The sequence below is a fragment of the Dendropsophus ebraccatus genome, chromosome 5 (assembly GCF_027789765.1).
Source record: "Dendropsophus ebraccatus isolate aDenEbr1 chromosome 5, aDenEbr1.pat, whole genome shotgun sequence".
Classification (NCBI taxonomy): domain Eukaryota; kingdom Metazoa; phylum Chordata; class Amphibia; order Anura; family Hylidae; genus Dendropsophus; species Dendropsophus ebraccatus.
The window spans coordinates 97,212,726-97,234,570 of record NC_091458.1 but is presented as its reverse complement, the minus strand read 5'-3'; positions in this window follow the sequence as shown (position 1 = coordinate 97,234,570).

Here is a 21,845-nt window from a genome sequence, read left to right as displayed (position 1 = left end):
TAGGGAAGGCACAGTATTTGGGGTGTCAATAATAAGTGACCGGGATGGTGAAGAGACTATTGCACCCCTACACTGGGGCCCACCTCTAATTTGCCCTAAGTGGACAGATAGAAAGTAACAGATTTCCCTAGGTTCTATATCAAATCAGTAAGAGGTAGGCTACAGTAAACAAGTTGACACATATATATGTGCCAGTTCAAATGGAAGCTTTTTCAGTATCAACATAGTCACTATTAAAATGGTAGTCACTTCACATTCAGTATCAGATACTTAAAAAATATAAACCACTCTCAAGCTTACAGAACCCTGAATCCCAGGCATATACACATACATATAAGGCACAGGAGCAAGCAGTACATGCATCTGTATAAATGACCAGATAAAGACAGAGTCCAATATACGGATCAAGATCATACTCATCTGTCTAATGCACCAAAGGGTCCTACTAGACAAAACGATTTTTAACGATTAACAAGAAACGATGGCAAAAGAGTGCTTTTGGGAATGACCTGAAATCATTCCCCATAACACGCAGCATGATAGTCGTTAGTTGTTACTACGATCGTAACTATGATGGTTTACTCCTTCTGATCCCAGCAAGATTTGTGAATATTTAGATTAACAGTTATTTTATGGACATCTTAAAAGACAGGATAGCCTGGTTAGTCTCTTTTTTGCACTAGTTAAGGTTTCATCATAATCTATAAAAAAAAACTGTTGACAAATTCAACAGTCCAATTATGTCAGCAAACCTATCCAAATGTCATGTTTATTGATAAGAGTGTAGGCAGCAGCCTCTCAGAATTCTGATTCTGGTTAATATATGTACTACAAGGAATTTGAACAATGGCATGTTGTAAAGCGTAACCAATAGAGATAGATGTCACAGATGTTGCACATTAGGTTTACATTACAGCTGCGATGGGGACCTATGATGATTGGGGATAGTTATATGATATAGAAAGTGCTCGCTGAACTTATAGCACTGTACTATGATACTAGTGAAGTTTGTGAATATACAACAATTTATTGATACATTTGTTGAACACATTAAATTCATTACATACAAGAACTGATGGAGATTTAAGGAAACACATCCTACTTCACCATTTGATGGATATTTCTCTGGTTGGTTTTTTTGAGCTATAAATGCATTATTTCTGTTAGTTGGTATCTGAGAATACCACTTTTCAAACTCAGTTTTAAAATTACAGTAAATATAGAATATATATGCTGTCCCATCTCGAAAACTGATTGGCTGAGCAGGCTGTCATCCTCAAACTAGTGTTTCTCTGAAGTGGGGGCATGATCGCTTAGCCGGGGACCCGAAGATGATGTAGGAGGTCACCTGAAGAAAACGGAAAGTTAAGAATATGATGTTTATGTCCCCATGGGCAGCAACAAATGAATAGTTATTTTTTAGCATTTAAACCCCTTTCAACCTATCTACTAGCAGTGGACTGGCCCACCAGAGGGCCAGAGTATCCTTCGGTGGCATGGCCACCTTGGTAGACCAAGGCATGGTAGAGTAAAGGATTCAAGGATTAAAGACTTCTAGACCAAATCCGTCACCTTGTGTGACCATGCGCGTTGAGTCTGCACCAGACTTTTTCTTTCCATGGTCTTCCCATCAGTTATCTATTTGTGTGTGTCTGGCCCTCTTTTTATATGCACTTGCACTTTATGTAATATGTTATTGGTGCTTATAGGGATAACTTGTTTGATTGCACTGTAGCATGTATCAAGTTAGCAGTTATTGTTTGCTTTTGTGTTATTCTGTCATTGGAATCTATAGTCATTCATATGGGCCTAATATATAGCATACTATAATTGCCTGGATATATCTGTGTATTGTCTTTGATCATGTGGAGTAACAATATGAAATTCCTGGTGGGGTGGTGAACTATTATGTTTAGCCACCTGAAGTCATTACAACCTACAGTATGTGGATTTTCTTTGGTAACAGCATGGTTGTTATGGTATCAGGCGTGTGAATATAGGGGGTTGCAGAGGTACTGGAACAGAACTTAGATCAAAAATGTGTGAAAAATCCAATTTTTCCCCTAAACATAGGCCCAAAGCCCTTGATAAATTTCTCCCTAAGATTCTGGTAGACAAACTTTTAATCCCCCCTCAATTCTAACCAATTTAATAGTTGCTTTCGATAATCAGCTATGCCAGTAAGAATATATCTCCTATACAGTGAATGTACTGTAACCAAGGCTCCTCTGACAACAGGAGGCAGGAGACCCCAACAGCCAATCTTTTCTAAAACACCCTATTCAAATCAACATTGCCTAACGTAGACAACCTTAAACTTCTCGGGGTATATATAGCTGTTTTTCTCCTATTCTTAAAATGACAGATTGGGTTTATGTGACACAGTATATGTGTTACATATCTGTTTTATTTCATAAGGAGATAGAAGGTCATAATTCTTGAAAGAGAAATGCCTAAAATGGACATTTTCTACAAGACCCCAGCTTAGTTTATACTTTTAGTTCAATATACAAATAGTTTTTTGGAGGGGAACCTTAGACTGAGACAGCTTGTACGGTACTAGATGAGGCTTGGCATAATGTAGAAAAACAGGTGAAAACACATTCTTTTCTAATTTTGCAAGTGTTGACGTCACAAACACTTTGCCCTCTAACTGTGCTGGTCACAGTGTTCTACAAGTTGTTTTCTCCAAGGTGACACATACTTAGAAATCCTGTTTTCTGACCCTAATTGCCTTTCCTAACCAGTCTTGTGTTTTATGAATACTTTTGTAAGACTGGAAAATGGAGTGGATTTCTCTATTTTCAAATTAACAGCATGTTTGTTTTCATTGAAGAGAGACAGAGAGATAAGCTGCTACTGTGTGCCTTATATAAATCTTTCCTCCCAAAGAGGCTCTATGGGGGGAGATTTATCAAACATAGGGGAACATTTATCAAACATGGTGTAAAGTGAAACTGGCTCAGTTGCCCCTAGTAACCAATCAGATTCCACCTCTCATTTTCCAAAGACCCTGTGAGGAATGAAAAGTAGAATCTGATTGATTGCTAGGGGCAACTGAGCCCCTCGGCCTCCCCCTGCAGCTATCTCTGCCTCCGGCTTGCCCCTTTGGCTCTCTCCCTCTGCAGCATTCTCCCCCTGGAACCCCCCGGCACCCCCCCCCCCCCCCCCGGCATACTCACAGCGTTGGGATGTGCAGCAGTGCAGGCCATGGCACAATAGTAACAGTGTGCCTATTACGCTGGCTGTCAAGGACCACAAGGGGATTAGGTGAGTGGGGCTGGGGCTGGTGGGTGGTTAGAGGCCTTAGTTTTGGGGGGTGCCTTCTTTTCAGGGAGTGCCTTAGTTTAGGTTGGGTGTGCCTTATTTTGGGGGGATGCCTTATTTTAGGCTAGTTGGTAAGCTAGTTTGGGGTGTCTTATTGTAGGAGGGTGTCTTATTTTCGGGGAAACACGGTACCGAAATCCTCAAGGAGTTACTTATCTCTTGTAAGAACAAATGATTGGGCTTGCTGAAATTTAACATGCCCAATGTTTCTTTCCCACAACATCTACTGCCATGGAACTGTTAGGAGGCCTTAACACACAACCAACCAGGACTGAACACCCTCTTTGGTTGTCCTACATAATCTTTCTCTGTGGTCTGTCTTTGTGACCAATGAAAAATGCTACGGCCAAGATTTACTAATGTGTCTGCACCAGAATTCTGTCCAAAATGTAGCAGAACTAAAAATAAGCAGAAAAATGCAGACACGCCCTGAAAAATGCCAAACCAAAAAAATGTCATGTTGTAGTTGCATTTTGTATTTTCCTACTGACCACAACTATCATGTGACTGTAGTACTCCCCCCCCCCAAAATTTTTTGGGGACTCCACACTAAGACATTTTTAAACAATTAAAAGAATGAGTAGAATTCAACCATTCTGAAAAAAAGATATGATAGTTAAAACCTTGTTGTGTTATATTGACAGCACATTGTGTGAATCAAGGCTCTAGAGGGCCAAGAAGGTCATACAACTTCAGAATCCATCAAAGAGTTTAGTCTGAATATGTAATGATCCCAACAGACTGTCCCTTGATAAATGAGTGCTGATATCCATGACCTCACAATACTGACAGATGTAATGCCTAGTATTTTGTATCTGTGCATTCATAAATGTCTATTTATTGTAAGCATGTTTGCATTCTAGATCATAATATGGTACAGAATATTCTTCTGCATTACATTACATTACTACCTGCTTGGTTCCACAAGAGGTTCCATATCATGGGCCTAGTTTTCACTAAAACCTTTGACATCAGATAGAACATCCAGCTGAGCATTCAGAGATTATTTTCCTTTGCAATACCACCATATTATAAACTTTCCTCTTGTTCAGGGTGGCTTGTAACAAATTTATGGTCAGATAATGTAAGTCCATATTGCAGAGGCACTGTTATCTCTGGGGCTTTTAAAAACAATGTATAAAATATATATTTCTGAAATACATATTATTTTAAATGCGTTTTCTTTGGTGTTACTTTCCATATGTTTTCCATAAGTGCTACGCATCAAACACAAGGAGGTGTGCATTTTGGCCAGTAATACAGGGCTGTTTTTCCTTACACTGGCTTGTGCTTCTTTAGATACATCAAAGGTAATTTGTTTTGCAACCAGAATATTGAAAGCTGCTGTTTTCTACATTTATATATTGACTCATGCACACTACCATATTATGGCTCTGTACATTCCTAGTACATATAACTATAATACTATGTTATGTTAAAAACATGTTAAAACATAATGGCTGCTTTCAGATGAGTCTGCATTTTTGCTTTATTTTGGGCTCAACTAGCCTGATAATGGGTCTGATAACCCAAAACGATAGCATTATTGAAATGATGCTTGCAATTTTTCCATAAAATATGCTGCAAAACCAGAAATAAAAATATTTATGCAGTGAAATTGAAAAACCAGGGACAGGGGGACAAGCATTATTTAACTTTGACAGCTGCATTTAAATAGTTAATTAGCCTATAGCGGCAATCGGCCACGCAGGCTATTACCCGCGATCCCCAGCTGCACATAGCAATCGAGGACCGCGGGTTGCCCAGAGGGCTTGCGCAGTATTCTCATCATGCGTTGTTAAGAGATAAATGGAACAATATGGAAGCAAAAATGGTGTCATAATACCCTTGTTTGAAAACAGCCTTCATATGAGGCCCCACTGTTACAGAGTAAGGCCACGTTAACACTATGTAAGACAGCAGCCGTCCTGTGACACAGCCGGGTCATAGAACGTCCGCTGTCTGTGAAGTTCAGCCCAGCCAGTACTGCATTACCAGCTGGATGAACTTTTGAATTGAGATGCGGGTGCATTCGGGTGTGCCCACGTTCCAATTAACCCTTGCAGACAATGTAAAGTGTGTCTGGAGCTGCACTTTACATTGTTTGCACTGTCAATTTAGTGTGGACGCTATTCAATGAAAAGTGGCCGCACAAAATTTACATGTCAGTTTTTGGTGCATCTGTATGTACAGTGTATATTTAAGTATATTAGTGAAAAAAAAGTGTTTATTAATTATTATTATTAATAAAAAGCTCCCTTCCCTAATAAAGGTTTGAATCACCCCCCCCCCCTTTTCCCATGTTATAAATAAAAATAAATTAATTAAAAAACAGGTTTGGTATTGCCGCGTGCGTAATCACCCAAAATATTAATTCATCCCATTCCTGATCTCACACGGTAAACGACGTTAGCGCAACAAACTCCCAAAATGATAAATTGCGCATTTTTGGTCACATCAAAACCAGAAAAATTGTAATAAAAAGTGATCAAAGAGTTGCATATGCGCAAACAAGGTACCGATAGAAAGTAAAGATCATGGCGCAAAAAAATGACACCTCACACAGCCCCATAGACCAAAGGATAAAAGCGCTATAAGCATGGGAATAGAGCGATTTTAAGAAACATATATTTGTTAGCAATGGTTTGAATTTTTGAAGTCATCAAATAAAATAAAAGTTATACATGTTACATATTGTTGTAATCATAACAACTTGAGGAACATATATAACAAGACAGTTTTACCCCAGGGCGAACGGCGTAAAAACAAAAACTCTCCAAATAAAAAAATGTTGTTTTTTTTTCCAATTTCAACACACATTTAATTCTTTCCTGCTTTTGTAGTGTACTTTATGAACAAATTCAGCCCGTCTTTGCAAAGTACAATTAGTGGTGCAAAAAATAAGGACACATGTGGGTTTCTAGGTGAAAAAATGCAATTGCTATGGCCTTTTAAGGAAAAAACGAAAACGCAAAAATTAAAATTGGCCCAGTCCTCTAAGGGTTAAATGAAAACTTATGTTGTGTGAACATGGCCTTAGGCAGAGGTTTATTTTTGTGGAAGTCTTCCCTGTTCTATGAGATGCCATATAATGAATTTTTTGTATACAAATTCGTAATATGGAGCAATAAAGGTATATGGCAGTATACACGCTGTGCAGGGCACCTATAGATACACACTTAGTTTTCTGGTAAACATGAGGACTTTAAAGGGATTTGGTTGCATTGAAAAAGCAATCCAATTGTGGCGGCATTATGTTATAAAAGAGGAGAAGCTAAAGGGAAGATCTCTGCCTGTTTTGGGCTAATAAGTCAAGTGGGTGGTCCTTCTCCATGACTGATAGTTCTCACTATATGCACACTTTCTATATCCACATATCATACAGCTATCACTCACTTGAATACTAAGCCCATAATGAGCAGACATTTCCATGAATAAATGACATGTTATCCTGGATCTTTTCCCATAATACTATGAAGTAAATAAATATAAAGCTGAATAATCTCATGGGTGTTTCATCCATTTTTGCATTATCAAGTTTCGTCTAAAAAATATTATATATTACCATTCTTCTTGTAGGTTAACACATTAAACATTGGCTGCAATTTAAATGAACAAATATATAATAAATGCTCACATTTACAAACATATATTTTTAGTGGAAATTATAGTTATTGATATTTTACAGCTAGCAGAAACTGTTTTTGTAAATAAAGCTGCACTATTACAATTCATTTGGTTTACTTTTTATTTGTATAAAGCAGTTTTCCCCACAGAAAAAAAAAATCATATTTTTTTTCCTTGGGGAAATTAAGTACGATTTCTCTTTGTATACGCATATGCAATTTTATTGTTAAGATTTCTTATAGCTGTATACTCTTCATATTCATTCACTGTCCAACAATACAGTGTATTATTATAATTTATAAAAATCGATGTACTTTATGTACAATTGAACCTACATTTTAGTAGAAAAAATACAATTAGAAACAACAGAACAAAATAGGTTTTGGGAAGTGGGGAAGAGGCTGCTGTCTTAAAATGGCCACGCACAAATGTTTCCATGGTAACTACTGACAGCTGAAAAAAATGGAAAATTAAGCATTTTGGTTATGGTCAGGGAGAAACAAAGCGACCTGCAGCTGTAATGATAAATGATCATGCACATTATTTTGGGGACAGGCTTGAATTTTTTTTTCTTGGCATTTGATTCCACAAATTACTAAAGTATTTAAAGTTGAAGTGGGTAAAAAAGCAGAATCCTTAACCAAAATTTGTTCTGAGACAGACCTTAAGGGTACAAACACACACAAAGTATACGCAGCAGATACACAGCAGACACACAGCAGACACACAGCAGATTTGAAGGTGCAGATTTGATGCTGTGTTCAGTTATTTAGATCGTATCTGCTGCGTATCTGCTGCGCATCGCAGCAGAACATACGCTGCGTACACGGTGTGTGTGTTTGTACCCTAAAATACAAAGAAAAACAAAACCAAAGTTTTCATTCTAATAGGAAAACTTAACCCTTCAAGGACCGTGCTAACTTTCGTTTTTGCGGTTTCGTCTTTTCCTCCAGGTGCTTAAAAGGCCATAGCACTTGCATTTTACACCTACAGACCCACATGAGCCCTTATTTTTTGCATCACTAATTGTACTTCGCAATGACAGGCTGAATTTTTCCATAAAATATGCTGCGAAACCAGAAAAAAAATTATATGCGCAGTGAAATTGAAAAAAAAAAAGCAATTATTTTTCTTTGGGGGGGGCTTCATTTTTACGCCGTGTGTCCTATGGAAAAACTTCGTTGTTATATATGTTCCTCAAGTCATTACGATTAAAACGATATGTAACATGTATAACTTTTATTGTATCTGATGGCCTGTAAAAAATTAAAACCATTGTTAACAAATATACGTTCCTTAAAATCGCTCTATTCCCAGGCTTATAGCGCTTTTATCCTTTGGTCTATGGGGCTGTGTCAGGTGTAATTTTTTGCGCCATTATGTGTTCTTTCTATCAGTACCTTGACTGCGCATATGCGACTTTTTGATCGCTTTATATTACATTTTTTCTGGATTTGATGCGACCAAAAATGCGCAATTTTGCACTTTGGGATTTTTTTTGCGCTTACACCGTTTACTGTACGAGATCAGGAATGTGATTAATTAATAGTTCTGGCGATTACGCACGCGGCGATAGCAAACATGTTTATTTATTTATTTATTTTTATTTGTAAAATGGGAAAAGAGGGGTGATTCAGACTTTTATTAGTGGAGGGGATTTTTTATTAATAAAAACACTTTTTTTCACTTTCACTCACAGTAATAAGAAGCCCCCTGGGGGACTTCTATATACACAGAACTGATCTCCCATTGAGATCAATCCTGTGTATATAATAGAGCAATGATCCATCATATCGGTGCTCTATTATAATGGTCTGCTGCAGACTATCTGAATAGATTGCCGAGCCGGGATCAGCGTCATTCCGACGCTGAGCCCCGGCCGGCTCATTAGAACGGATGTTCCCTCCGCGATCGGACACCAGGGAGAGGGGGCACTGCTGCTATTCAAATGCAGCTGTCAGCTTTGACAGCGGCATTTGAATAGTTAATTAGCCGGCCGCGGCGATCGGCCGCGCCGACTAATACACGCGGTCCCTGGCTGCACTTAGCAACCGCGCGCGCGCGGCAGAGAGGGCTCACGCCGGGAGCCCTTTCTGTTTACTCTTAACGGCCGCATGACGGGTATACCCGTCATGCGTCGTTAAGAGGTTAAAGTGATAATTTGCTTAGGAAAGATTTAACCCTGTTCAGTCTCCATGAACAATCTAAGCTTGTTTGTAATAGGCTTCTATCTCATGAATTGGGCCATTTGCCTGTATCACATGCTGATGCTGAAGCTGCTAAAAATCCTCACTGCCTGGTCCCCTCTGTGTCCACTCCTCTGTCCTCCCCCTCCCTTCTGAGACAGGGGACATGTGGTGTCCGTCTCTTCTGTAGGCAGGTATTTAACTGAAAAGTCGATTGAATTTAATAGTGAAGATGGTGAAAAAAGAAAAACCATCCACCTTTTCTCTCTTTTTTTTTTACTTACATGTGAACATAGCCTAATGCTGTACAAATCACTTTAAAGGATCATGATACCACAGTTAGTATCCACTCAGCCAGTGACTGCAGAGATGCCCCGCCTCAGTCACTGATTGGCACTTTTGTCACTGATAAGCACTGAGTGGGCATTTTTGAGCAGGGCTGTGAGGTCACAGGATCTGGAGATACAAGAAACTAGCAGGGGATCATGAGAAGTGACACTGCAGCTGTTGGGGCAACATGACAGGTAAATATAACATGATTGTTATGTTCCCACCACCCCCTGCTCTCCCTGTTTTTTAAGTTTGCCAGGAGTACCCCTTCATTTTATGTTTTTTTAATGGTGTTTTTTTTTAATAGCTTACAAGACACAGAAATATTATGAGATAATGGATCAACATCATATGTTCAATAAATGGAAGATTTAAATTCTATAATAATGCATACATGGTCTAATACATACAGTATACAAGAATTAACTTTCTTTGGTTTCTTTTAAGACAGCTTTGAACCAAGTTTTGAAAAAGAAAGTTACATGAATATTTAGGAAGGGAAATACTTTTTTACCCCTTTGGGAGGATTAAAAACACTAGTAATAGAAGAAAACAGATGGCTGAATAGAAAACTATTAGATGGTGAGGCATAAAAGCAGAGCATTTAAGCTCCTAAATGTTCGAGATGTGAAAGTGCATTAAAGATTTATAAGAACGGCACTAAAATTTCTAAAAAAGTAGTCAAGTTAGCAAACCTTGAAGTGGAAACATATTGCTAATGGCACCAACTAAATCTCCAAAAATGTAGAAGAAACACTAGAACACTAAAAGAAAAAAAAACTCTATCAAAGATAAAAAAAAATGTAACTATTGTAAAGAAGAAAGAAAAGCTGGCATCATAAATGTTCAGAAGTGCCCCCCCCATACATGGAATCAGAGGTATCTGGATAGGAAAAAACATTGCAAGTTGGCTACATAAACAACAACATATTTTAAACCCTCTGACAAATCTGAACCAATGTGTCCTTTAAGGTTGGTTTGAACTAGTCTCTGAGTACCAAATGATCCTTTGAGGGGGCCAGGCTCTGACACAAGAGTGAGCCTCAAAGGTTCGGCAAAAAGACAAGACTGTTACCAGTAATCTAAATGTGTCAAGTTGATGGGCTCTTTTATGGTTAAGTTGGCCATTAAAATGAGCCAAAACCTTGATTTAGCCATGGTTATCTTGAGTGTGCCGAAATATCCTATTGCACCAAGGATTAAGATGAGGCCAATGAAGAAGAAGTAATGTTAATGTTAAAGTACAGTATATTATCTTAATGTACCAAGCAGGGGTAAATCCATTCTGCTACCCTAGGCAAACCACAGAAAAGTACGTACATGAAGAGAAAGGAGATGCTGCACCTCACACCTATGGCTGACACTAATGCCTCTCGGCTACATTTAAAAACCAACGCCAGGATCAATTAGATCAAACCATATTGCCTCATGTACCACTTGCAGGTCCCCTGGTTCACATGAGTCCTTACGCTAACTCAACACTGTGTCAGTCAGCGTCCGCCAACCCCGCAAAGTGAGTGCAAACTGGGAAGGGAGGCCATGGAATGGTCCTGCAACCCCAACGTCTCAGGACCAAACCCCAAGGGCCCCCCAAACCCAGCAGGCGCCAACGGCGGAGAAAGTGGCCACCAAGCAACACAAGTGTGAACATGGTCTTGTTACTCACCATTGCTCCTGCAGGTAGAATGGGAAGAATAGTGGGTACTTGCCATGTGTACACAGGTGCTTACTGCTAATTGGAGTCACATGGGTCTTACAAAGAAGGAGTGCTAGCTACTCAGAAAAGGGAGAAAAGTAAAATACGGACATGGAGAGAAAGGAGCTGCTGCACCTCACACCTATGGCTGACACTAATGCCTCTCGGCTACATTTAAAAACCAACGCCATGATGTTGATATATAATTAGATCAAACCATATTGCCTCATGTACCATGTGCAGGTCCCTACACTAACTCAACAGCATGTCAGTCAGCGACCGCCAACCCCGCAAAGTGAGCGCAAACTACAGAAAAGCCCCCCCCAAACACACACACACATATATATATTTATCATATATATATATATATCTTTATTCCCCACAATGTAGGGTAGAGTCCTATTGAGCAGCTACTACAAGTGGATGGAACCCCAGCTGATATAACTGCTGAATCACCAACAAAATTGTTCAAGCATTAGCCTCTGCTTCTTTGGAAAGGGGCTCTACTGAGTAAGTGTCCGCCTTCTCTATTTAGAAAGACGTCTGTTATTGTTGTTAATTAGTTGACTTTAATGCAATGCATTAAGGTCAATGTAATGACTTGTGCTCAAAAAACAAAAGGTGCAACAGCAACCCACAGGTGTAAGGGCCAACTGTATATACTCCTCCCAGCGTACACACGGTAAACACCTACTCTGTAGATATTAAAAATTAAAATATAAAATTTTTTAGAAAAGTGAGGATCTTAGCAAACTATTTGATCAAACAGAGTATACCATGTCGCCAGCGTTAAGGCGTCCTCAAGACATGGACCCTACTCTAGCATTTTCACACTAGCAATGGCCTCTCCTGGGCTGAATAAGCCTACAACTGGGCAGATAGGAGCCAAATGATCTCTTTTATAGCAGCCTTGGGACATGGGTGGAGTGCAGGCCAACAGGAGGCAGCCACACCCCCCACATTCAACAGAGAAAAAGGGAAATTTTGGCAGCACATCTATGACTCTGTTCACACTGCAGGTTGCACGCTGCTTGTGGCTTAAGTACAGACAAAAAACAAAAGGTGCAACAGCAACCCACAGGTGTAAGGGCCCACCGTATATACTCCTCCCAGCATACACATGGTAAACACCTACTCTGTAGATATTAAAAATGACTTGCGCTCAATGCACACAATATATAAAATGATGGACATTATCTGCGCGAACGTCAAAATAATGTTTATTATTTTCGGATATCTTTTGCAAACAGTGGACATTATTTTTTAGTTGATCACACAGTTTTTCTTTTTTCACCGTCCTTTAACCGTTTTTATTATTAAATTCAATGGACTTATCAATAAAAGACACATCCAAAGGCCAATCAGTCCACCTAAACTAGAATAATGTATCAACAGCCGTCATTGTACTGACGGATGGCCAAACAGCGAAATGACAGATGTCATTTTAAACCCAAAATGACGGATATCATTTTTTCTCCTTAAGGCTGGGTTCACACTATGTATATTTGAGGCTGTATTTGGTCCTCATGTCAAGTCCTCATAGCAACCAAAACCAGGAGTGGATTGAAAAGACAGAAAGGCTCTGTTCACACAATGATGAAATTGAGTGGATGGCCGCCATATAACGGAAAACAACTTCCATTATTTCAATACAACAGCCGTTGTTTTAAAATAACAGTAAATATTTGCCATTAAATGACGGCCATCCACTCAATTACAACATTATGTGAACAGAGCCTTTCTGTGTTTTCAATCCACTCCTTGTTTTCGTTGCCATACAGCCTCAAACATACAGCCTCAAATATACGTAGTGTGAAAGGAAAAACATGTAAACATAGCCTATAACTGACCAAATTGCTGTCTTTTCTGCTATCTAAATATACTAAAGAGTGGTTTAAACAAAGTTATAAGTGAACATGAAACAGTATTTTCCCCAGTTACAGATCAAAGCTTAGCATATATAATGTACAGTAGACACAGCAAGTCATGGCCATTTTCTTTCATCTTAAATGTCTGTGTGTGTAGGGGATCAGTAGGAGATCCTGGTACCTTATGCTAATGAAGAAATAAAAAACCTTAATATAAAATTGATTTATAGTAGCGTTTATGTGCTATAGTTTATAACACTATTTGGAGCCTTTGACATATAACATTATTTGGAGCTTTTAACAGGTAAAGGTAATATTTTCAAATATTGCAATTTGTATTCAAAAAAATCTGCTACAAATAAGAAAGTGCCCTATATGTCTGATACTTGTCAAGGACTGGAATCACACATAAAATATACATCTTGTAGTGTTTTTTATACCAAACAAATGAGCCTATATAAAAGAGGAGAAATATTTCATGTCTTTCCTTTCACCTTTTTTTGTATAAATTTCTGACTTAAGCTCAAGGAGCTGCATAAAAAAAAAGCCTCTGATGCTCTTAATTTTTATTTTATTTTATCAGTTGTCAACTGGATTTTATCCCACTGTTAATATACAAAAAAAGTGTTATTCTTGTTATTATGCTAGAAAGCTGCAATTATCATTATTATGCACAAAGCTATAATGCAAACACAAAATATATTTTGTTTAAGATACCTTCATTTTCAGATATGCAATAATGTTTCCCATGCTCAATTTTTTACTGTTAATTGTTGAGAATATTTTTAAATATTTTTAAATATTTCTTAAAATTGGATTTAATTTAAGCCTTGAAGAGGAGCAGGCAGGACTGAGTCCAAAGTGGTAAGCAGCGCAGGCAGGAACGGGACCAGTGCATGCAACGCTGTCACCAGTGGTGTTAAAGTACCCCCCCCCCCCCCTCTTTTTAGTGGATTTTTTTTTTTTTTCATTTGACTCTTCTCATAAGTATCTGAGCTATGCCTTAACCACTTTAAATACTCAAGACAGACAATATAAAGTCTATATTAGAAAGTACGATCAGTTTGGAATACTTGCTTTTAGTGTTTCAAAGGAATCTGCACATGTTCTTATCATACTTGTCCAAGGTTCAGTTTTAGATGTTGGGTGCTTTTTCTAATTACCATACTGTTGTCCAGAGCTTCACTTTAAATCCATTCACTCATTATTCCTAGCTTGCAGAAAACACATATCTGTTGCAACAACACAGGTAGAGACCTACGTAATTCTACAACACTAAGCACTCTTAGTTATGGTAGCTACTCTCACAAACCCACCACTTGTTATATAAACAATCAATATTCAATAGAACATCTTGGGACTGAATATCTGCGTCATACAGAGCATAGAGAAGTACTTAATTCCATCAATGCTTGCAACAACAATGTTCAACAATTATTTACTTATTACTACTAAGTCCATGCATGACTTACATGAGTGTGATAACCGGTAAGACACTCACACATCACTTTGCCTCCAGGTAAGACTTCAGAACTTAACAGAACAGAACATAAAAAAAAGGAAAATATGGCAGTTGATAAAATTGTTTAGCTATTGTACAACCATAACTAATCTATATAATAAAAATGAAAGTCTGTCTATCTGTCTTTCTGTCTGTCTGTCTGTCCGTCTGTCCCCTGTTGTATATAACCAGGCTGTATATAACATTGCCAATGTTGCATATAACCTGGCTCAGCATAACACTGTTAATGTTGTATACTAGGTTGTATATTGTATAACACTGCCAATGTTGCATATAACCAGGCTGTCTATTACACGGACAATGTTGCCTATAACCAGGCTGTATATAACACTGACAATGTTGTATATAACCAGGCTCTGTATATAAAACTGACAGTGTTGACAAAGTCTGATCACATGATGACATCTCAGTTTGGCTATTAGGTATTTAGGATGTTTAAAGTTTTTAGTTTATTTCTAACCTACAATTTACATAAACAGTGCAGAACTGTTGGGGTATATAATGTATGTAAGAGTACATAGGGCTCCTGGCGATTTCTCCTTAAAGGGGTAGTGCAGTGCTCAGAAATTATTCACAGAATAATACACATTACAAAGTTATACAACTTTGTAATGTATGTTATGTCTGTGAATCACCCCCTTCCCGTGTCCCACCAACCCCACACGTGTACCCGGAAGTGTTGGTGCATTATACATTACCTGATCCGTGTCGCACATGTCCGCCATCTTGTGCCAAATGTCATCTTCGGACGGCCAGCCGAATCGCTGCCTCCGTCCCTGATGCCGGCTCCCCTCTGCCGCGTCATAACTGTGCTCAGCCACGATTGGCTGAGCACAGTTATGCTCAGCCAATCGCAGCTGAGCATATGATGACGCTGCAGAAGGCGGCCGCCACTAGGGAAGGTCGGAGCCGTTCGGTCGGCTGTCCGAAGATGACGTTTGGCACAAGATGGCGGACATGCGCGACACAGATCAGGTAATGTATAATGCACCAACACTTCCGGGTACACGTGCGGGGGTGGTGGGACACGGGAAGGGGGAGATTCACAGACATAACATACACTACAAAGTTGTAAAACTTTGTAATGTGTGTTATTCTGTGAATAATTTCTTAGCGCCGCACTACCCCTTTAACCCTTTAAGGACATGGCCCATTTTCATTTTTACGTTTTCGGTTTTTCTTCCTTGTGTTTAAAAGGTCATAGCACTTGCATTTTTCCACCTAGAAACCCACATGACCCCTTATTTTTTGCGTCACTAATTGTACTTTGCAATTACAGGCTGAATTTTTGCATAAAGTACACTGCGAAACCAGAAAAAAATTCGAAGTGTGGTGAAATTGAAAAAAAAAACGCATTTCTTTTATTTGGGGGAAATGTGTTTTTACGCCATTCACCCTGGGGTAAAACTGACTTGTTATGCATGTTCCTCAAGTCGTTACGATTAAAACGATATATAACATGTATAACTTATATTGTATCTGATGGCCTGTAAAAAATTCAAACCGTTGTTAACCAATATACGTTCCTTAAAATCGCTCCATTCCCAGGGTTATAGCACTTTTATCCTTTGGTCTATGGGGCTGTGTAAGGTGTCATTTTTTGCGCCATGATGTGATCTTTCTATCGGTACCTTGATTGCCCATATACGTCTTTTTGATCGCTTTTTATTACATTTTTTCTGGATTTGATGCGACCAAAAATGCGCAATTTTGCACTTTGGGATTTTTTTGCGCTGACGCCGTTTACCGTACGAGATCAGGAATGTGATTAATTAATAGTTCGGGCGATTACGCACGCGGCGATAGCAAACATGTTTATTTATTTATTTATTTGTTTACTTTTATTTAAAACCTGGGAAAAGGGGGGTGATTCAGACTTTTATTAGGGGAGGGGGCTTTTTACTATTAACAACACTTTTTTTTTTTTTTTTTACACATATACTAGAAGCCCCCCTGGGGGACTTCTAGTATATACACTTGGATCTCTCATTGAGATCTCTGCAGCATAGATATGCTGCAGAGATCCATGAGATCGGCACTCGTTTGCTTTCGGCTGCTGCAGCCGAATACAAACGAGTGCCGAGCCGAGGACGGCGCCATCTTGGACGCGTCCCCGGCTGGCATCAGTAACGGAGATCGCTCCTCCGGGACAAGGTCCCGGAGGAGCGATCTCCCCCACTAGACACCAGGGAAACGTTGCCTCCGGTAATTGGAGGCAGCTGTCAACTTTGACAGCTGCCTCCGATTAGCTAATTAGCGGCGGTCCCGGGCTACACGCGGCACCCGGGATCGCGGCACTTCAAAGCGGGGCCGCCGCGCGGCCCCGCTTTGAAGTGCAAGTGAGGACATAGGACGTACCGGTACGTCCTATGTCCTTAAGAGGTTAAACAAAAAAACACAAGGGCATACCGTAGATTTGCCTCCTGGGCAACCTTGGAACAAATCTAATTAACACACTGACACTTTATACACGGGCAACGCTGGGTACATTTTCTAGTATTGGATATTGGACAAACGAAAGCCATATTTTATATTAATGCTACCTCATGATATAACCCAACTAAAAAAGGTATAGTAAATCATAAATAGATATTAAAACATACTATAGTCACCTTAAAAGGAATCAACCACGTCCAAAATCACTATAAGGCTATGGTCACAGGCTGTATAAGACTGGCCATTCCGTGACCCGGCCCGGGTCAGATGATCTTTAGCGCCGCTAAGTTCTGATGCGGGAGCATCCGTGCGTGCCTGCATCAGAACTCCTTACAGCACACAGCCGAATAGCGGCCGCAGAAAACTGACATGTCAGTTTTCTACGGTTCCGCTAGTGATCCCGGCCGGATTGTATACTATGTGTACACACTCCCGCCGGCATTCCCTCAGCCTGCAGCACTACGTACAGTAAGTAACTGCAGATTTCTGTGGAACGTACGTAGTGTAAACATAGCCTAAAGCTGGCAAACATTGCTAATACACCTAAGCACTTACTGGCCTTACTTACATTTTATCTGTTGCCCATAAGCTGTATCCTTGTTTTCCAGGATTCCTTAGGACTGCATCTAACTTCCTCAGTCACCGAAAATCCAATGCTGAACATGCTCAAAGTTTGCACATCTGTAGATGTGATAAATAAAAAGACATTCTGCCCCATGCTACAAAAAAGGGGCAGATTCACGCATTCTTTGTGACGCATGCCAGCCATATCCCCTACTTGCCTGATGGGTGGGCGAGTGGGTATGCAAGGCAAGGAGGAGGTGTGGCCTCATGCCGCTCCTGATTTATTAAGCCTTAAACCAGGCAAAAATCTGCACAGTGCCTGCATCAGGTCATGCGCCTCATAGTAAGCCAGCCAAAGAAAAGGGACTGGCGCTTCATTTAATACTGGCATACGACTACGCCAGTCTTGATAAATGTCCCCCATACTGTATTGTTTTAGCAAGGCTCACGAAGGGCTTTCATTTTACCAGATCTGAAAGTGAAGCTGTGTTTGATTTCTATTTGACACACTTTAATAAATCTAGGCCATGGTTGTGGCATGATTACATAATTTTTCTGTAATAAAGGTGCTGTTGCTTTTTCTACAGACCTAAACCTCTTACTAGCCAGCCAACACCCTGCTCTGCACTGATAAGGTACTAGAGAAAACAGGATGGGCACCACCAGGTAAAGGAAAAATAATATGTAGAGCTGGGTGCAGCACACTACCCTAGGCACAATGCAATGTGTGAAAAAAAGAAGGACAGAAAGAAATTAGGGTAACTAAATCAGGCGCACACCAAAATAATTAGAAAAAAGATAACACTTTATTGAATACCAGCTAAACAAACAAATAAAAACATCTAAAATCCCCGTGAAAGGGGAGACAAACTGCAGTACCTGTGAATAAAGGTAGGACTGCACTGCCACAATTATCTGGGCCAAAAAAATGCCCAACAAGCATGGGACTCAAAAGGGAAAAAGAAAGAAGTGTATATACAACCGTGTAGTCAAAGGATCATAGAAAAAATATGTCAAAGTATCACAGAACAATCATAAGAGTCATACCCTTGAAATATATCAGGTCCCCATGTAGCAGAAAGGAATACCCCACGCGTATCGCCGCTACATTGCGGCTTCGTCAGGAGTCAATGCAATAACAGGGAGAGCCGGTATATATACCTGTGATCCATTCAATTCCCCATGATTGACATGACGCCAGGGAATGAGGCAGGCGGAAATGACGTCTGCGTCTGCACTCGCCGCGCTCCCAACCAATCTGGTGCGCGACGTGGTGACGCAGCGATGCCGGGGTGAGTGGCGTGCGGAAATGGAGTCTGCGGCTGCGCGAACCACGTGACCAGAAGTTTAAGCACATGGCGTGTTGACGTCATAACGTAAAACGTACTACGGTAATAGCGGTCATGTGACCGGAATGTGGCTATGTGACCACATGATCTAGTTAGACAAAAATACAGTAAACTAGCTTGGTTAATATGATAATATACAAACAGTCAAAAGATGCTAGGTCACTAAGGTATGGTATGAAGTAGTAAAAGCAAATAAATGGATGTACAAAGCCCAAAAAGAAATCACGATCATGTGATCAGTTATTAAATAACAAATATTGAAGAGACATATATCCAAAAAAAAAATAAAAATCAAAAACAAATCACAAAAATGTGTACTGTACAGGTAAATAATAATAGCTAAAAACAGGAACAGAAGAATCCTATTGCCGCAAGCTCAATCTTACAAGATTGTGATGAAGTGCTGATGCATGCTGAATGTGGTACACAAATAAACACGCATGCGCCAAACAAAAACTACAACAAAGGTGCTTGTGCAAAGTGCTTGTGCAAAGTGCTAGTGCAGCCTAAAACTTTTGTACGCCTGCGCTAGAACAACACTTGAGCCAAAGCTAAAGCAGGATAAAATAACTGGTACAAAGTGCTTAGTGCATGACCCCACTACTTCATATCCAACCAACCACATAATATAAAAAAATAAAGAAGTGTAAAGAACAAGCAGCAGCATAAAGAATCAGATAACGAATAATGACAAATCGATGACAATAGATGAAACCCTATTAAGAATACATAAGTAAGACATAAATACATGATAGGTACTTAATGAAATAAACTTTTGAATATACCATAAAAGGTTGCCAAATATTGCTGGTAAAAGCAGAGCGCAGACTCCATGACCAATAGCCACTCAAAATATCCCGAAAAAAAAAAAAAAAAAAAAAAAAGAATAATTAAAACGGATGTGAAATACAATGTAAGGACAAAATGTAGAACATGGGCAGATTTCATGATCAGGCGCAAACAAAGCCAATAGAGAGCCGTGCCTCGGAGGATGAGTTGACAGGACGGGACGGCAATTTGGAGACGGAAACCAAGGGATGTCCAGGAGACAAGACAGTCTAAGACACACTCGGAGGATTAGTTGTCAGGACAGGACAATAGTCAGACAGAAACCAGAGAAAATCCAAAGGATCAAGGCAGCCTATGACAAACTGGAAAATAATAATCAATAAAACATAAAAAACCAATATAAAACCAAAATAAATAAATAAATAAATAAAAAAAAAAAATTAAATAAAATAAAATTTTTGGGAAATGAAAAGTGATGAGTGAAGTGAGGCAAGAATGTGACGTGACATGTTGGAGTGAATGAGCTGTAAGAAACTAATGAGTAGTGCAATAAGTGTGTGCAAGTGTGAGAATGGATGTGTGCAAGTAAGGAAACTAAAAAATTAAAAAATGTGTGCAAGTGTGTACGTGGAAAAAACAAACAAACATTTTTGTAAGTGCAGGACACACAAAATCAAATTAAAACTAAACACGTTTATTTGTGTACCACATTCAGCATGAGCTTGCGGCAATAGGATTCTTCTGTTCCTGTTTTTAGCTATTATTATTTACCTGTACAGTACACATTTTTGTGATTTGTTTTTGATTTTTTTTTTTTGGATATATGTCTCTTTAATATTTGTTATTTAATAACTGATCACATGATCGTGATTTCTTTTTGGGCTTTGTACATCCATTTATTTGCTTTTACTACTTCATACCATACCTTAGTGACCTAGCATCTTTTGACTGTTTGTATATTATTATATTAACCAAGCTAGTTTACTGTATTTTTGTCTAACTGGATCATGTGGTCACATGGCCACATTCCGGTCACATGACTGCTATTACCGTAGTACGTTTTACGTTATGACGTCACCACGCCACGTGCTTAAACTTCTGGTCACGTGGTTCGCGCAGCCGCAGACTCCATTCCGCCCGCCACTCACCCCGGCATCGCTGTGTCACCACGTCGCGCACCAGATTGGTTGGGAGCGCGGCGAGTGCAGACGCAGACGTCATTTCCGCCTGCCTCATTCCCTGGCGCCATGTCAATCATGGGGAATTGAATGGATCACAGGTATATATACCGGCTCTCCCTGTTATTGCATTGACTCCTGACGAAGCCGCAATGTAGCGGCGATACGCGTGGGGTATTCCTTTCTGCTACATGGGGACCTGATATATTTCAAGGGTATGACTCTTATGATTGTTCTGTGATACTTTGACATATTTTTTCTATGATCCTTTGACTACACGGTTGTATATACACTTCTTTCTTTTTCCCTTTTGAGTCCCATGCTTGTTGGGCATTTTTTTGGCCCAGATAATTGTGGCAGTGCAGTCCTACCTTTATTCACAGGTACTGCAGTTTGTCTCCCCTTTCACAGGGATTTTAGATGTTTTTATTTGTTTGTTTAGCTGGTATTCAATAAAGTGTTTTCTTTTTTCTAATTATTTTGGTGTGCGCCTGATTTAGTTACCCTAGTTTCTTTCTGTCCTTCTTTTTTTCACACACTGCACTGATGAGGGTCAAACACCCTGATGGGAAATCTTTCCTTTTGGAGAGATTGTTTGGCTTGGCATAAAATCCCCAGTCAATGTTCTAAGGCTCCTTAATTGAGCGAGACTTGACTTCAATGGGACATCTCTTTGCTCAGGAGGTGTGAGAGCTATTTTGCACATCCTTTCTTCCTACAATTCTTAGTGAAGCAGCAATGGTCTTTAAGTCTCCACACATCTTTATGATGAGCTTTCCTTAAGGAGAGTCACTATCTCTTTGACCCATGGCGATAGACCTCTTACTACCCAGCCAACACCCTGCTCTGCACTGATAAGGGGAAAAGACCTTGAAACAGCTGTATGTAGATGGGAAATCTTTCCTTCTGGAGAGATGGTTTGGCTTGGCATAAAATCCCCAGTCAATGTTCTAAGGTTCCTTGATTGAGCGAG